This window comes from Schistocerca serialis, chromosome 3 (genome assembly GCF_023864345.2).
Source record: "Schistocerca serialis cubense isolate TAMUIC-IGC-003099 chromosome 3, iqSchSeri2.2, whole genome shotgun sequence".
NCBI lineage: Eukaryota > Metazoa > Arthropoda > Insecta > Orthoptera > Acrididae > Schistocerca > Schistocerca serialis.
In genome coordinates, this window is record NC_064640.1 from 794089138 (window position 1) to 794106385 (window position 17248).

Here is a 17248-nt window from a genome sequence, read left to right on the forward strand (position 1 = left end):
CTGTTTGCAAGTACCTTTGTGTGTTCACACCACTTCAACAGAGAATCAATGTTCATACCTAGAAATATTGCATTTGTTACACAATCTGTAGAGGTGCCATCTACATTTAATTTAACGTTGTCATTTTCCCTCTTCAAACTGAAATTCATGCCATTAGTTTTCTTTACAATGTCACCTTATTGCTTATTGACAAATCGTTAACTTCCTTGAGAGTTTCATTTGCTTTCTCTGCAAGGAGTGCTCTTGTTTTCTCAGTGACTATAATATTGCTGTCATCAGCGAAGAGAATTTTTTGACCATAACTAACACTACTGGCAAAGCCATTTATGTATATCAGGAACGGTATTGGTCCTAATATGCTACCTTGCATACCCCTATATTAATGTACTTTGGTTGTGAAAAGTGTTTTACTAAATGTTTGGATCTATTTGAAGTATGTGTACCCTATCTGCCAGGTATGATCAAAACCAGTCATTAGCTACCCCTCTTATTCCTAATACTTCTAATTTCCTTAATAGAACCTTGTGGTCAACTGTATCAAAGGCCTTAGAAAGATCCAAAAATATGCCTGTGTCACATTCATCTTTGTCAAGAAAATCAAGCACAACTTTTGTGAATTCTACTATAGCTGACTCTGTATTTTTGTCACTTCGGAAGCCAAAAAGTGATTCGCTTAAAAGATTGTATTTACTGAAGTAATTCATTAATCTGTGTTTCATAATTGCTTCTTTTATTTCTGAGAATGGCGACAGCTGGGAAATAGGCTGGTAATTTTCTATGTCTTCTGCATTACCTTTATTGAGCAAAGGTAAGATTCTTGCCTGTTTTAACTGGTCAGGAAATGTCCCTGATGTGATGGATTCATTTATGATATTTGTTAAGAGGCCGTGTATAATCTCTACGCATTGCTTCAGTACACATGGGTACTTCATCTAAGCCTACTGACTTTTTATTTTTTAGTTTTTGAACAGTTTTATTGACTTCATTATCGGTGGTTGGAAGTAACATTATTGTATTTAGCACAACATTACTTACAGGTGTTATATTTGTTTTGGGGAATTTCTGCTGTGACTTCTCTGCAAAACAATGCTCGTTTTGCATAATTTGCTAAGTGTTGCGGATAGTTTATTACCTTATCCCTCTCCCTTAGCAGTAGGTTATTCTGCATTTGTTTGCCTCACCCCATTTTCTTTATTATAATTCCCCAAACTGTTTTGCTTTTTTGTCTGCATTACATATAATTTTGTCATTAAATGACTTTTTGCAGCAATCAGCACCTTCTTATAGATCATTTTGTATCTACGATAGAAATTTAAGAATTCTGGATCATTGCGACTCTTTTTGATGGAGAAGTATGTAAGTGTTTGGGAGGAGTTCTTAACATCCAGACTTGAGCACGAGGAAACGTAATTAAGGACTGTTAAAAATCTGCAACACAACCTACAAATAGCAAACACAGCAAATAGTTTTTCAGACAAAAATCTCACAAAATTTAAGCAAAGTCCACAGTTCATTTTAATCAAAGGCGTTCCAGTCACATTAAACTGACCATTGCCTCAGTTCAACATCAAAATACCATAACCACTCACAGGTGGCAGGTTGCAGCATTGTCAGTGAAGAGTGTTGGGGGTGCAGAAAACAGTGTAGTCATTGTTGTATTATGGAAATGGAGCGATTTGTCTGACTTCCAAAAGCGCATGATCATTGGCTTTTGGGCCATGGTTGGAAGATGTGGTTAAAGTATACCATGCATGGTAAAATGGGACTATCCAAATCAAGGCATGTGGCAACTGTGGCGTACTACAGGCCGTAGATGACAGGGGTGAACTATGGCTGCAGAGATGTGTATGGACTACTGTTAAACTGTTAAACAACTGACTACCTAGATAAACCAAGAGCTATCAACAGTGTCTCTTTCAATGACCATTCAATGACTAGTCTTCAAGGGTTGAAAGCAGTTATGCTTATGTGTATAAGAAAAAATATCCATCTGTATACTACAAACAGCTCAATACTTAACCATGAAACTAGGTCCTGTCGCTGTTTATACCTCAACAGGAAAAACAAGCAAAAAACACAGAACAGCATGCTACATGTTGGCCTAAAACTATACAATAGATTGCCACAGGAAATTAAATGTGTAAATGAAATTCATCCCTTCAGCCAAAAGCTAAAACATATTTATTAAGAACAGTTGTTATTCTATGAATGAGTATTTAAAATAATTATAAACAGTTAATTAACATTCATAAATGTATTAAGTGACACTTTATTTTTATTATTATTATTACTATTATTATTGTAAGACCAATGATAAGAACTGAAAAAATTGTAAGAATCCATATATATTTATTTAATAAGAAATGCTATACTAACAACTGACAACAGCCATACAATTTGTATTGTTCTTTGGATGAATAAATATATCATTCAATCGATAAATGTTGTTTTATGAATTCTCGAGTGCAGTATCAACGTTACATTTTGAAATATTGGTAAGGAACACAGTGTGGAGCAGTTAACACCATGTACAACAGATAAGCATGGTCTAGTCACATTAATGTGAGCACCATCTACGTTTGATGTCAATGTACAATAACCATTCACAGGAGGTAGGTTGCAGCACTGTCAGTGAAGAGTCTTGGGGGTGCAGAAAACGTTATAGTCATTGCTGTATTATGGAACTGGAGCGATTTGTCTGATATCCAAAAGGGCGTGATCATTGGCTTTTGGGCCATAGTTGGAAGCTGCGGTTAAAGTATACTATCCAAAACCAGGCTTATTGCAACTGTGGCGCAATACAGGCCATAGATGACAGGCTGAACAACGGCTGCAGAGATGTGTACGGGCTAATATACATGCAGCTGTTGAACAACTCACCACCCAGATAAACCAAGGGCTATCAACAGTGTCTCTTTCAATGACCATTCAGTGAATGTTGCTGCATATGAGCCTCTGCAGCAGGTGCCTGTTTGATGCAACCATGCAGAATCTGCATGCCAGTACAGCAGTTGGCTGTCCACCATGTGGTGACAGGTGGCCTTTGCAGATGAATCACGTTTTATGCTGCGCCAGACATGTGGCCGTTGGCATGTATTCCTAAAACGTCTAAAAGCAAACACCCTGCAACAATCGTCAGAAGGGCGGACCATTTTTAGGAAATATTTGGTGTTATTCTGAGTGTAATCTTATCATTCTGGAGCAACACAAGTAATTATCAAACCTTGTGGACCATGTCCACGTCTACATACAGTTTGTTTCTCCTCAGCACTATTGTATCAACCAGCAGGACAATGCAAAGTGTCACACAGGTCGCAGTGTACGTGTGTATCGTTCAAAGAGCACCAATATGAGTTTATAATACTCCCCTATCCACCAAACTTCCGAAATTTAAACCCTATCGAGAATCTATTGCAAGCTGTGACCAATGTCTTTCGTTCTGAAGTTCTGAAGTTGTGCAAGCAGTGCTGCAATGTGGCCAACAGAACTCGTGGACAGAGTGAATGGGTGAGTGATGGCTGTGGAGATGTTTACGGACAAATAGACGTGGAACTGTTGAGCAACTGACTGCCTAGATGAACCGAGGGGCTTCCAAATGTGACTCCTCTTCAATATTTCAGCTTACATTGCTGTGAATGGACATCTGCAACAACCGTCTGGTTCATACACCTGTGCTGACTGCTGTTCATCACCAAGGAATGCTGGAATTTGCACGCTAATACCGCAACCTTTTTAGATGAGTCACATTTTATCCTCAGTCGTGCAGATGATTGATGGCATGTACAGTGTGAAACGTTAGAAATAAACATCCTTTGACAATCCTCGGTATGGTCCAGACCAAAGGGACAATTTCCTAAGTGATTTTGCCATTCTGGAAGTAACAATAGATGAACACAAGTATGATCTATCCCTGCAATGGGACAGCGATATTTGTATGTTTGTGGAAGGAAGGGAAAAGCTAAAAATCAGAATGTGGATCATCAGGGATGGAGAAGATGTCAGAGAGATAGGATGTAAAATGGTTAACTTTGCTCAGTTTGACAGGTAAGGGATGTTGTACAGAAGCAAGTAGTGAAGCATGAGGTTGTTACCTGTGAGTCGATGGAACGCTTTCCAGTAGTTGAAACAGTTAATCTGGAGTGTCATGTTGAGTATGGTGAATATCTGGCGCCAGTCCCAACGTTTCTTTTTTTACATTTAATAAATTCCTGATGTGTCTCTGTATTTGCCAGTGATATGGGAGTGTATACCCGATCACGAGTCTGCAAGAAAGAGTACATGCGATAAGATTCTGGGGGGCATAGTAGGCCTTATTGGGGTAGGGTTGGGGTTGTTTGGGGAAGGAGACCAGACAGCGAGGTCATCGGTCTCATCGGATTAGGGAAGGATGGGGAAGGAAGTCGGCCGTGCCCTTTCAAAGGAACCATCCCGGCATTTGCCTGGAGCGATTTAGGGAAGTCACGGAAAACCTAAATCAGGATGGCCGGACGCGGGATTGAACCGTCGTTTTCCCGAATGCGAGTCCAGTGTCTAACCACTGCGCCACCTCGCTCGGTATATAGGGGTAGAGTGGGGGGGGGGGTGTAGATATATGATCTTATTAGGGATGTAACGTTTGACAAGGTCTGCTGCAGGAGAGATGTGGCATGAGTAATCTCAGGATATCATCAGGTTTCTGTTTGTTTTTTTCCTCAGCTTTATATTATCTACCAGCAGGACAATTCAAGGTATCTCACAGCTTTCAGTGGATGTGCGCGGTTCAAAGAGCAGTGGGACGAGTTTACTGTACTCCCCATTCAACAAACTTTCCGAATTTAAACACAATCGAGACTCTGTGTTAGAGTTGAGTGCGGTAGAGTTTTATTGGTCGTTGTAATCATTTAGTTCACAAATAGTACATTCTGATGTTGGACAAGTGAATAATATCAAATTTGCATTAATTTCATTATTTCTACATTAAATGATCACTGAGTTACAATATACAGGCAAATATTGTACAAAAATAAAGAGTAGATATTTTAAAGCAAAAAGAGCATGTACTGTACTGGCAGATTAATATTTGTATTACAGCAATCTTTACATGGTACATCATTAAAGTTCTAGTAACATTTATATACATCACTAAGCCAAAGACACAAATCGTTAGTGAACTTCCTGAAGGAAAGAGTGGGGAGTATAGAAGCAGTGATCAGTCAAATATGCCTTAGCAGTTAACTTGAAATTTGCGAGGCCATTTATTGATTCAATTTGTGGGGGAAGTTTATTACAAATAACTTTCCCACAATACAAGGCTCTATTTTTATTCAGGGTAGTGTTGGTGGACTCCAAATGAAAGTTTAATGTTTGCATGGTATTGTAGGAGTGGACAGTTTCATTTCTCTGGAAGAGATTGGAATTTTCCATTGAAATTTTTTTCACAAGCACAGTTATCTAATACACATATATACATGGAAGTTGGAAGATTTCTAGCTTTTTAAAGAGCGGTCTACAGGTTTTGTTCCATTTTAGACCTTCCATTTGTCTTATCGTTTTTGTAGTCTAAATAGCTTTTGGCTACAAGAAGAGTTACCACAGAAAATAATTCCATATTTCAGTTGTGTGTATATATGGACACGATACACAGTTTTCAGAGAACCTCTGTTGCAGCATCCCTCTAATATTCTCATTAAGCAGCATGTAGTGCTTAATTTCGTACAGACTTTTTCAATATGCATCCCCCATTTAAGATTATCTTTGAGCCATACTCCCAAGAACTTAATGTTGTCTACATACTGAAGGTCTTTGCCAGATATCTGAATCTGAACAGTTTGCTCACCTTCTTTCACATTATAGAAATTTAGTGCCACTGTCTTACTTGCGTTTATTACCAATTGGTTGTTGCTCAGTGTCCCTGTTGTAGACTTCTGAAGCATTTCCATTACTTACCCACTCACTAGCACACTTGTATCATCAGCAAGTCTCGCAGAATTTGGTTAGGTCATTCACATATAAAATAAATAGAAGAGGTCCCAGAACTGAACCTTGTGGCACTACATATTTAATGGTTTCATAGTTTGAATAGTGCTGAATGAGTTTGATTAAACTTCGATATATCGCTTCAACTGAATAGTGTTGAATGAGTTGAATGAAATTTTGATGTTTCACTTCAACCACTTGTTTTTGACCATTTGCATATGACTTTATCCAGTTGTTAGATGTTCCTCTAATCCCCATGTTGTCAAGCTTAGGCAATAGTTTTGTCAGATCTATGATATCAGAAGCCTTAGAGAGATCTAAATATATTCCAATGACATTTTCGCCATTATCTAGTTTCTGGTGTACTTAATAGTTAAACAGTTGCTGTATCAATTGATCGGCCTTTCTTGAAACCATGTTGCGCTGTGGATAATATTTTGTGCTCGTCCAGAAAATTTGCTACTCTTCTTTGAAAAAATTTTTCTATGATTTTTGAGAATACATATAGTAGAGCAATAGTTAGCCACTTCATTCTTTTTACCTTTTTTGAATACTGGTTTGAGCTTAGCTGTTTTTAGGCATGATGGAAAAATTCCAGGTTGAAAAGAACAGTTATAAAAGTGAGCTAATGGTTCAATAATGAGATCTCCACATTTTTTAATAAGGCTGTCTGGGATGTGACCTATTCCAGTGGAATGATTCACGTTTAAAGTTCTGATAACTGACAGAACTTCTTTCTGGGTGTTGGAAAGAGAAACAGTGAAGTAGGATTTATTTTGCTATTTAAAGATGATACTGGGCAGTTTGTATTGCAAGGTTTGATTTCAGCAGTTAATTGCTCAGTTACATTGCTAAAATAAGTATGAACACATTTGCTATTTCCTTAGGCTCCTTAATTTCTTTGCCATTAGAATCCAATTTAGTATTGGAATTATTGAGGAGAAACATTGTCAGTTTGCTGTTTCACTATTGTTGGGAACAATCATATTTTACTCTTTGATATGTTATATGTATGGTATTTTATGGTTTTCTCTTTGATCTTCATTATGTAACATCGCTGAATAAATTGTCTCTAAAAATGTGTGTTGCTGGAAATATAGTGGATTGTGTATTTGATTAAAAGGTCAACTTTATAATCTCACAGAGGACTAATTGGAGTCAATATCTAATTGGTTATGGGCCCTGGACAGATTAGTGAACTTTCCATACCAAAGAAATAAACTGATAAATCAAGGTTACATAATTTTCACGTGTGTTCAGCGTGTTGCTATCGTATTTTGTTTTTGCAGAGAAACTTTCAAGATTTGTTTGTTTAACTATCTGAACGTATTCAAGATGGCTTTGGGTGGACAATCACTGTTTAATTTTGAAAAGTTGACCGGTATCACAAACTACAACGACTGGAAATTCACGATGGAAATGTACCTGAAACATGAGGGACTATGGGACACAATTGCCAGCGCTGACGAAGATGAGAAGAATGTACAGAAAGCATTATCAAAATTATGTTTGTCTGTAAATTCATCTGTGTATCCAAAACTTCGTGGAGCAACGACTGCTAAAGAAGCATGGCAAAATTTACAATCTGCATTTGAAGATAAGAGTTTATCTAGTTATATTGGGCTGTTACAATGCTTAATGAATGTACAATTGGCTTCTGGGAAAAATATAGAGGCGTATTTGTGGAAAATTATGTCACTTGCTCAACAAATTCGAAGCATTGGTAAGAAAATGGACGATGATGTCGTAGCTGCAATTATGCTAAGTGGACTTCCAGCAGATTTCCAACCGTTGATTATGGCAATTGAGAATTTGGGTGTTAAGATTATTAGTTATCTAGTAAGTCAGTGATTAATTCAAGAATCGACGGAACGTCAGTTTGCATCCACAAATGAGACCACAGATTCGGTGCTGGTAGCTAGTAAGCAGGACAGTAAACACCAGAAGACAAATATCCAACGTAATGTGCGAAATATCAAGCCTTTTAAGTGTTATAAATGTCAGAAACCCGGTCACAAGGCGAACGAGTGTAGAACAAAGAAGAAACCAAATAAATTTTCAAATTCTGCGAATACAGTGAGTACTGAAAACGAAACTGTGTTAATGGCTCTAACTGCATCTTCGCATCATAGTGATGGCTGGTATGTGGATTCCGGGTGTTCATGGCTCATGACGAATCAAAGAGAATCGTTCAACACTTTCCAATCGACCACAGCTGCTAAAGTGACAGTACCAGATAAAAGCAATCTTCAGGTTATTCGAGAAGGCGACGTTCATCTTCGAGTTACTTGTAACGACAAGAATCACAGTGCCGTAGACACTGGCGAGCAGATTGATGCCGTATTCCTGGACTTCAGGAAGGCATTTGATACGGTTCCGCACTTACGTTTAGTGAAAAAAATACGAGCTTACGGAATATCGGACCAGGTTTGTGATTGGATTCAGGATTTCCTAGAAGAAAGAACACAACATGTCATTCTTAATGGTTCAAAATCTGCAGATGTAGAGGTAATTTCGGGAGTACCGCAGGGAAGCGTGATAGGACCTTTATTGTTTACAATATACATAAATGACTTAGTTGACAACATCGGTAGCTCCGTGAGGCTATTTGCAGATGACACGGTTGTCTACAAGAAAGTAGCAACATCAGAAGACTCGTACGTACTCCAGGAGGACCTGCAGAGGAATAATGCATGGTGCGACAGCTGGCAGCTTTCCCTAAACGTAGATAAATGTAATATAATGCGCATACATAGGGGCAGAAATCCATTCCAGTACGATTATGCCATAGGTGGTAAATCATTGGAAGCGGTAACGACCGTAAAATACTTAGGAGTTACTATCCGGAGCGATCTGAAGTGGAATGATCACATAAAACAAATAGTGGGAAAAGCAGGCGCCACGTTGAGATTCATAGGAAGAATTCTAAGAAAATGTGACTCATCGACGAAAGAAAACAAAACGCTTGTTCGTCCGATTCTTGAGTATTGCTCATCAGTATGGGACCCTTACCAGGTTGGATTAATAGAAGAGATAGACATGATCCAGCGAAAAGCAGCGCGATTCGTCATGGGGACATTTAGTCAGCGCGAGAGCGTTACGGAGATGCTGAACAAGCTCCAATGGCAGACACTTCAAGAAAGGCGTTACGCAATACGGAGAGGTTTATTATCGAAATTACGAGAGAGCACATTCCGGGAAGAGATGGGCAACATATTACTACCGCCCACATATATCTCGCGTAATGATCACAACGAAAAGATCCGAGAAATTAGAGCAAATACGGAGACTTACAAGCAGTCGTTCTTCCCACGCACAATTCGTGAATGGAACAGGGAAGGGGGGATCAGATAGTGGTACAATAAGTACCCTCCGCCACACACCGTAAGGTGGCTCGCGGAGTATAGATGTAGATGTAGATAACTGCTAATGGTGTTGCATATGTTCCAAGCCTTGCTCACAACCTACTATCGGTTAGTCAGATGACAAGATGTGAATTGTTTGTATTGTTTGACAATGTGCAGTGCGGTGTATACAATAAAAGTGATATAATTCTTTCTGGAACACCAGTAGCAACTGCAACTCAAATGAATGGTATGTATCGATTAGATAAAGTGCATCATTACACAAATGTTGTAGAAATTGATAGTTATGAATTGTGGCATCGAAGATTGGGATATTTCAATCGTGTAAGCATTCATTTATTAAAGAAAAAATGGCTGATGGACTGAACTGGACGAACGTCAGTTTAGATGCGTGTATTCCCTGCATAAAAGGTAAACAGTCTCGACAACCTTTTCCTAAAACATCAGGTAGAAGAACAAAAGATCTACTTGACATTGTGCATTCTGATATTTGTGGACCAATGAGCATGGCTTCGAGGGGAGGATCACGATATCTTCTCACTTTTACTTATGATCTGTCAAGAAAATCTTAATACTTAGAACAGACAACGGAAAAGAGTTCGTCAATCGGCACATGAAGTTATTTTTAAAGACGACTGGAATTAAACATGAAACAACAACTCCTTACACGCCAGAACAGAATGGTGTTGCAGAATGCTTAAATCGGACAATCATTGAAAGAGCAAGATCAATGTTAACAGATGCAGGTCTAAGTAGACAATTTTGAGCTAAAGCTGTAAACACAGCAATTTATTTGAAGAATCGATCTCCAACAAAAGCTGTTAGGAATGTCACTCCTGAGGAATTATGGAGTGGTCGTCGGATAAATCTGAGTCATTTACGAATCTGTGGATGTCAAGCATTTGTACACCAAAAGAAAAAAGGACGAAATTAGAAGACAAATCTAAGGAACATATCTTTGTTGGATATTGTGAAGATTCTAAAGCAAATCATCTGATTGACCCAAATTCACCAAAGACAATTGTGAAAGCCCGTGATGTGCAATTCATCGAAAACTCAAAGTGCACTTGTGGAAACAGTATTTCAAACAGTAACCCAATTGACAATAATCGTATAGACAGTCGTCAACTAGCGCCATCATCTAACATCATTGAAGAGCCAAATGAACTGACACAACCTACTGAATTTCACAGAGAAGCAGTTTATCTTGAATTAGCACAAAGTGACACTGAGAAAACAGTGAATAGCAATGTACATAGTCACATGGAATTTGTGCAGCCAGAAATGCAACCAATAATTAGAAAATCATCACGTGAAAGAAAACCAAATACTAAATATTTTAATGATGATTTTGCTTGTCTTGCTTGCATTTCAGAAGCAAATTCGAATCAAGAAGTAATGAATTGTGATGACTGTGAAAAATGGAAGGAAGCCTTAGATAATGAATATTAATCTTTACTTGAAAATGAAACATGAATTTTGACTGATTTACCACCAGGCAGGAAGGTAATTAGTTCGAAATAGGTGTTCAAGGTGAAAGAAACGTCAGATGGTGACATTGAACGTTATAAGGCTCGTTTTGTAGCGAAAGGTAATTCCCAAATACTAGGAATAGACTTTGATCAAACGTTCTCGTCTGTTGTTCGTCATTCTTCACTTCGCATCCTGTTAGATTAATCAGCTGCATTTGACCTTGGCATTGAACATATGGATGTTCGAACTGCGTTCCTATATGGTGATCTCGATGAAGAAGTTTACATTTGTCAACCTGAAGACTATGTGAAGAAGGAGGAGAAACAAAATATACTCATTATAGCTGTTTATGTAGACGACTTGATCATTTTCTCTAATAGAAATAATAAATGGAAGAAAGAATTGAAGAAAGGATTAATGAATCAGTTTAAGATGAGAGATCTTAGTGAACTTAGTTGGTGTATTGGCATGAGAATAAAACGAAACATGAAACAAGGGACGATTAGTATTGATCAAAGCAAATATGCAGCAAACATACTCAAGAAATTTGGTATGGAACATTGTAACCCAGTTGCATATCCATTTGAACCTGGTTCAAAGCTGCAAAAATGTGAAAATATATTGACAGATGAGGAAAACCTTGTGTTACATCGCATTCCTTATCAGCAAACCATAGGATCACTATTGTATTTAGCTCAAAGTACAATACTGGACATTACATATGCTGTGGGGGTTCTAAGCAGATTCAATTCTAATTATCGGAAAATCCACTGGGAAGCTGTCAAATGAATTATGCAATACATTAAAGGCACAGTCAATGTAGGACTAATTTACCAAAAAAGTGGAACAACTGAAATTGAAGGTTTCTGTGAGGCTGATCATGCATCAGACCTCCATCAGTGGCTATCAACGACCGGCTATATCTTCAAGTTAGCTGAGACAGCAGTTTCCTGGACTTCAAAACGACAACGAACCGTCGCTCTATCAACTACAGAAGCTGAGTATATGGCTCTATCAGCAGCAGCGCAAGAAGCGGCATACCTTCAAGGATTGCTTCGTGAATTGTGTGTTACGCATAGTGAAAAACCAGTAAGTGTATGCTGTGATAATAGAGGTGCCATTGCACTGAGTCACAATGGTATGCATCACACTCGAACAAAACACATTGACGTGAGGCACCACTATATTCGTAATTTAATTAAAACAGGAAAATTCAGTGTGAAACCTGTAAGTACCGTTAAGCAACAAGCTGATTTTTTGACAAAGGCACTGCCTAAAGGTAAACATCAGTGGTGCTGTCAAGCTGTGGGACTTTCAGAGTTCACGAATTGACATCTCAAGAACTTGTGGGGGTGTTGGGAACGATCATATTTTACTCTTTGATGTGTTATATGTATGGTAGTTTATAGTTTTCTCTTTGATCTTCGTTATGTAACATCGCTGAATAAATAGTCTATGGTGTATTGTGTATTTGATTAAAAGGTCAGCTTTATAATCTCAAAGAGGACTAATTAGAGTCAATGTCTAATAACTATACTCCGTACAGGTTTCATTTTGTTATTGGAGTTATTTATATAACAGTCATTTGCCATTACTTTATCTTCTTTGAGCTCTTTTTAGGTATCATTTTATAATTCTTGAAATATGCAATGAATTCATTGGATACTAAGGAAAACTTTGAGATCTCATATAATCTTCGTTTTTCAGTGCATGACTTTTTTATATTTGTTGTCAACCAGCAATTTTTTCTGTTAAGCCTACTACACTTGATTTTCTGATTTTTAACTGGAAATGACATGTTAAAATAATGTGTAAATATATCCATAAATACGTATGTTGAACTGCTCATCTGTGTTTTTGCATCTGTACATTTCAATCCATGTTTCCTTATTTAGTAAATTCCTACTAAAGTATTCAATGTTTTGATGGTTAAAGGCTCTTCCTATTTTATTGTTTCTGTTTATTTAATTAAGTTCAGCATTGAAGATATTTCACGAAACTGTGCTAGTGGTCACTGAAACCTGTGGTGAATACACTTGTAACTCTAGTAGGGGAATTTATAATTGGGAGCAGGTTGTATGTTGCACAAATAGCCATAAGATCATCTCTATCTTTTGAAACTTTGTTAAAGTCAATGTTAAAGTCTCCACATATTGTAACTGTTTTGTGTAGGTCTCTGATACTGCCAAGACTACCCTCAAGTTGGTAAAAGAATATTTTTATGATTGAATCTGGACTTCTGTAAAGGCAAATGATGATTATTTTTATTGAGGTTAGTTCCACAGCACACATTTCAAAATCACCTCCTTTTCCTAACTTTCTGAGAGATATTAAGCAGTGATAGCTGATACTGTTTTTCACAAATATACATGTTCCTCCATGTGTGGTTATGTCATAACATAACCCTGTATACTTGTGATTGCTAACATCTCATCAGTTAGCCAATGTTCACTAAAACACATTACAGTTACTTCTTTTAATTGATCTGACAGTAATACTTCTAGCTCATTAATTTTGTTTTGGAATGATTGCAAATTTTGATGGACAATTATAAACTTTAGGTTCTGCTTAGAATATCAGATTTATCACTTACCCTTATTTGTCTCTGCCTTCCTTTCATTTTAATGTGAAGAACACTTCTGGGATGATCTATGGAGGTGCTGTCTTCATCTGTGGCCACTAAAAATCCTCACTTCTTGATGGTAGTTGTCTTGCTCTAGCAGATTGTGTCCTTGTGGATATTTATACTGTTGTATCTGATGATGTAGTTGCTTCTGTAGTTGGATACGTTGTCACACTTGCTGTTTCTTTGCTCTCTGGTCCTGACTCTGTTCTTTTATCTGCTACCACTGTTCTTATAACTTCTTTCTAAACACTTCCCACTATAATCTATTCTTTTTGTTCTAGTACTGCTGTAGCACGATTTATTTGTAGGGAAGTTATTTTGAACATCTCCTTTACAGTTGGCAGTGAAATTTTGTCATATTTCTGAATGTCATAAAAAGCACATTTCACTGAGGCTTTGATTTTCTGGCTGAGTTGTGGTTTGCCACATTAATTAAGATGCATTCCGTGTGTTGTGAAATGCTTTCTTTTTAAGTCACCAACAGGGAGGAAAAAAAGCGTTTGAAGTGATCTTGCAGATCTTTCTGTAACTCCTGTTTGCTTTTTGAATCTCTTTATTTACACAAGAAGATTCTGTAAGGTCATGCCTGTGAGGTATACCAAACACAGTCGCTTTTTGGTCACCTAATGTACATAGTGCATCTCTTAAGATTCTGTTTGCTACTTTTAGTTCATTTCTATACACTTCATTTGAGCCACCTAAAATTATAATACACTGATTCTGCGACACACAACTACTGATTCTATAGTCTTTCAGAACTTCTTGCAAGCCTGCTCCATGTTTCACAACGCTTCTAACATATCTTGGTGATAATGAAGAATTTGTGCAAGTCCACTGCTGTGGCTGTCAGCAAGCAAAATTGCACCAATACAGGTATTTTTTGTGTCACTTTGTTTACATAATCGCGTTATCCGTATTTTACTGATGTATTGCTCATTTTACTTTTTGTTCCTGGAGATTCAGATCGATGCACTTCGTCGCTAGTGGTAAACCCATGACTTTGTTCTGCATCCATAATAACATGTTGAAATCGATTTCTTAAAGGAACCTTAAATTCCTTTGAAATAGTTTAGATTTTGGACATGTATTTGGTTCACTCTATGTCTGAAACTGTCAGAGTTCTTCGTATGGTGGTTCGGATAGACTTTTAACGATGCTCTCCACCAGCAGGAAATGTACTCGAGTGGCTTTCAGTTCTTTCTGCAATGTTTCTAGTACTTTAAGTTCACGGTTTGCATGGCACATTTGAGATGCACAAGCACACAATATGTTTTCATGGTCTACTTTCGCGAAGCAATGCGATTGACACACCTATGCATTACTGAACATATTCTAACACCACTTGATACGTTCTTGTCGCATAATATACACTTTATAGAAGCTAAATACTCGCGATTTACGGTGCGACTTCTTATTACGTCTACACACGTCGTCGCAGGTTCGAATCCTGCCTCAGGAATGGATGTGTGTGATGTCCTTAGGTTAGTTAGGTTTAAGTAGTTCTAAGTTCTAGGGGACTGATGACCTCAGATGTTAAGTCCCATAGTGCTCAAAGACAATTTTTGCACATGTCGTCATCTTTAATGGTTATTGTGGGACCACCTCATTTGTGCTGTACGCACCATGGATCCTCAGTCAAGAAACCTAGTGCAACTGGCCACAGCACTGGAGTCGGCATGGCTTCACATCCCTGTCAGTAACTTCCAGTACCTCAGTGACTGTTTTCCTGCATGTTTTGCAGCAGTCCGCACTGCAAAATGTAATTATTCAGGCTTTTGACAGTTGGTTACATTAATGACACTGGACAATGTAAAAACAATAACAACAGTACTTTCACTGGGCAAATAAAACCAAGTACAGGTCAGGACAGGTCAACTACAGCAATGGTAAGGACAAAAAAGGGGCATATATCTATATTTAACTGGAAAATATAGTTTATAATTTATAATCTAAATAAAAATTTCCATTCAGACGTGTCCCTAACATGCACATATTGTAGATGACAGGCTGTATTAATATAGTCTAGTGGAGAGCTAATTTCTATCAGCAGAAACAGGGAAAACATAATGCAAAAAAGGTAAAGTACATATGCAAATTAAACAACGACAAAGCGGAATCTGATGTCAGCATATTCCTAACCTACATATAATGTGTATGTATATATTACAGTGCAGATGCACGGTTAGGTAAGGTACACCTTCCCTTGTGCATGTACATCATCATTAAAATGATCAGTGAAAGTTTACTATAAGTTGAAAAAAAAGAAACCATTCAATAGTGAAGGTGTACCATCACTGGCTCAGTTACTGAATGATTATGAACAGAGTGTCCAGCAATGGTACCAGGCATCAGCATGAATGTAATTGTCGTCAGTTCGTTATTGTTCTGTTATACAGCAGTGCAGCTATGGTTGACAGCAGTGCAGCTATGGTTGAATCATTGAATTTCTACAGCTATCTTTCAGTGGAACAGGGAAACCCCAATTATATCTTCACTGAAGTAGAAATGTATGAGTCATTTATTAGCGAGGTTAACTGACTAAAATCCGGTCGAAACAGGAACGTCAGCGCCTACAAGTTTTTGAAGAGATATGGGGCACTCAAGGTGAATGAAATAACGAAATTAATACAACCTGCTACTGAAGAAGGCAAGAGTAAGTACTGTGTTGACGCTGAAGAACTGTATGATATTCTGCATGATGCTCATGTAACAACTGGCCATGACGGACGTGACCAAATGATGATTAAAGTCAAAGAACAATTATATAACTTATAAGTATATCCAAATTTATCTTAGCTTATTCGAGCCTTGTTTACAAAAACAAAAAGGTCAGAAGAAAGGAATATTAGTGAAGTTCATGCTGTTCGAAGAGTTAAATTCCAGATGTCTAGTTGATCTCATCAACTTCCAGTCACTACCCGATGGAGACTATAAATTCGTAACGATTTACCAGGACCCTCTCACAAAATTCGTTGTTCTCAGGCCACTAAAGTTCAAAACAGATGAGGAGGCATGTGATAACATTACTTACGTTTTTATGTTGTTAGGTGCTCCCTCAGTGTTGCAGTCTGGTGGTAATGGTCAAGAGTTCATTAAAAAATAATGAGCAGCTTAACTGAACTATGGTCCAATCTTTATTGTTATGTTACAGAGCAGTGCAGCTATGATTGACAGCAGTGCAGCTGTGGTTGAATAACTGAAGTTCTATAGCCATCTTTGAGTGGAACACGGAAACCCCAATTATATCTTCACTGAAGTAGAAATGTATGAGTCATTTATTAGCGAGGTTAACTGACTAAAATCCGACACAGACAAAGCCAAGGCAGCACAGAGTGAGTAATCAATACATAGAAAATATGTCAAGAGCATTGATGGAGAAGGAATCGCAACAGAAAAAAATTGTGGAGTATTGAAATTTTGGGAATATATTTGTCTAGATAACATATTTAAATGATTAACATTGCAAGTTCACAGACACCCTGTAGAGCACGTTGGGTTACAACAGTGGTATGTGTGCTAGCTTTATCCTGCTGGAAAACACTCCCTGGAATGACAGCACAAGTCGAATCACAAGAATTACATACAAATTTGTGGTATAACCAGAAGCGTGCTCCTGCTGTCATACAAAATCGCGCCCTAGACAATAACGCCAGCGATAGGTACAGTGCGTCTAGCATCTAGCACACAGACAGGTTGGCTGCAGGGCATCAAATGGCGTCCTTCAAATCAACACATTAACATCACCCTCACCGAGGTAGAACAAACTTTCAAAAAAAAAAGCTCAACAGACCTCCATCCTGCCCTCCAATCACCTCTCGCTTGACACCAC